This window comes from Ipomoea triloba, chromosome 12 (genome assembly GCF_003576645.1).
Source record: "Ipomoea triloba cultivar NCNSP0323 chromosome 12, ASM357664v1".
Taxonomy (NCBI): domain Eukaryota; kingdom Viridiplantae; phylum Streptophyta; class Magnoliopsida; order Solanales; family Convolvulaceae; genus Ipomoea; species Ipomoea triloba.
Window position 1 is genome coordinate 8,066,536 of NC_044927.1, and position 2,773 is coordinate 8,069,308.

Genomic DNA, 2,773 nt, shown 5'->3' on the forward strand with positions numbered 1-2,773 from the left:
TCAGAGGTCTCGGATTCACCTCTCGAAGCTACCTGGTCTTCTAGAGCAGATTCACTCACTTGGGACAAGGGGATTGCTGCAGTTGGAGTAGGAGTGTCAGCATCATCTCGAGCAACCCCAGAGGTCTCTCCTGGACCTCTCGTGTGTTCTACACTTTGTCCCAAGGATATTGCTGTGGCAAGCCTGATATCCTCTCGAAATTGAGCATCTAGTTCAGGATCTTCTTCAGGCTCGGCTTCATCTTCTTGTGCATCAACAGCTATGCCCTTTCCTTTGTCAGATCGACCAAGATTACTCCTGATTACTTGCATCTCATGGGCACGGTTTTGAAGCTCGTCGGCTGGGATTTCAGTGAGATCTAACCAGTTTAGTGCAAATCGTTCCTCAGCCTCCATCTCTGCTGCTCTTGAGATCAATTGATCAAAGGGACCTGTTCTCCAGTTGATCCAGCGAAGTACTCTGGAGAAGTCGTCCAAACTCGATACATTCTCAACACTTTGATTCAATCGAGATGTGATTTCAGCATTCAGCTCATCAGAGTCAGCAGGTAGGATTTCTGTTGCTGATGCACACTCCACAGCTTGTTCAGTTATCTCTCGAACAACCGAGAGATCATGTGTCAACCCATCATTCAGAAAAGCTTGCACTGGGTTCCTGACCACAGTGCCCTGACCATCAGCAGCCACCACACAGTCTAGATCTTCAGCTGCTGGAATATCTACCTCTCGAACCACCTGTCGTGGTTCCTCAACAATACCCTGTACTGGATCACTGATCCCAGTACCTTCAACTTCTCGAGCCTCCTCTTGAGGCAAACCAACAGATTCATCAACATCCTCAGCACCATCAACAGCAAGTATATCAACACTTAAAGTTCCTGACAGGGACTTGGTAGGGGGCACTCTCTCAACCTCAGTGGCCAGTGTAGCCTGAGGTTCCCCCTGGGCTTGTGCCCTGTCCTCAAATGGTACTTGTATAACGGACGGTGTCACCTCTCGAACCTGGGTGACAGCAGCAGTCTTGGTCCTCTTGGCCTTCCTTTTCAATTCAACTCTATTGACTAGGGTGTCCAAAAGCTCGTCATCAGAGCGCTTCTCCTTAGCTGGGGCTTTCCTTTTGCCCCTTCCCTTAGGCTTTGAGAGTGAAGATGCATCCTTAGCACCTTTTGCCTTAGCTTGAGGTTTCGTTCTACCCATATAGGTATTCCGATGAACCTCTCGCCCTTCCCTCAGTTCGAAGCCCTTCAGTCTCAATAGAAATTGAACAACAAAGCCAAAACCAACCTTTTTGTAGATTGTCAGGTCGGAGTTGGAAACTGAGCTCTGCACTTGGTGTTTGAGGCAGTCGAAGATGATGTGAGCCCAGTCCAACTTGTTGTTGTTCCAGATGGCGTGGAGGATTTTCAGAGTGTCCAGATTGACTTCGTCTGTTCCGGACACCTTGCCGAGGATGAATTTTATGATGAGCTCGGCGGCTAGGGCAAACCTCTCCTTCAAATGAAATCTGCGGAGGGCAGAGGATGCTCTGGGTGGTGCAGTCTCCAATCGGATTTTGTCCCAAAACTCCTGCTTATCCATGTTGTAGTCCGATAGGTGCTTGACTGCCTCCTCCGACGTAGCAAAGTCGAATGCTGCTCGTAAATCACCCACAGAGATTGTTATGGCTATTTCGTTGAAGCGGCTTTCAATCTTGCCCTTCGTGACCTTGGCATGAGCGAACCATTCTGTGTAGTCGAGGTCATGAATGGTTCGGTAGTCATGCGTCATGTATCGCATTAGTCCTGCCTTCTCAAATTTCTTCAGGACTCTCTCTGCCATTGTTGGATTTGGCGAGTGGGTGATGAAGCCATCTTTGTCAAGGATGCTTCCCGCCTTGACTTGTTTAATCTGAGAGCGTATGTGGTCTAGCTCTCTCTGGTATGCACTGGAGGATGAAGATGAAGATGAAGAAGATGATGTTTCAGACGCCATTGAAGAAAGTTTGTGTGTTTTGGAGGGAATGTGTACAGCGTCTAAGGATTTGGGGATTTTGGGTATATGGTTTTGAGTTTGAATCCGGGTAAAGAAGAAGGATTTTGCTTTTATATTAGGCGGATTCGGGTTGGATATATGGGTAGGGTTGAGAGTTTGACCCGTGGAAGGATCCCGGTTGATTTAAAAGATGTAAGAAGTCAGAAATACCCCTGATAACGGTCAGCTTATAAGGTATTTTGGTAAGGGTATCTTGGTAAAGTATAAAACGGTTTAAGCTTTGAGATAGTGGAGTNGGTAAAGTATAGAACGGTTTAAGCTTTGAGACAGTGGAGTATTGATATTTTAAAATAAGCATGCTCCCACTAATCAAGATAATGCCCTTAAGTGCGAAAAACCGTCAGTAACCGATGACCACGTGGCTAGCATTTATGTCCAAAGATAGCCGTTCCACCTCATATATCCGTTGAGCTTATCAAATTCACCTTTCGAAGGTGAATGATCTTCCTCATGAGTTTAAGGATCTTCCCCCTGAGTGATTGATCCCTAAACCTCCTTATTCTTCCGTCTTGATCTGGTTAAGGATCTTCCCCCTGAGTGATTGATCCCTAACCCTCCTTATTCCTCCATCTTGATCTGGTTAGGGATCTTCCCTTTGATCCCTAACCCTCCTTATTCCTCCTTTCAGAGATATCAGTTTGTTACTTTTCGAAGTGACCTCTCGAACTACCCTTCTTCGAGACATAATGTTTGTAGACAAACTGATCGGGTGACCTCTCGAACTACCTTTCGAACACAGATTG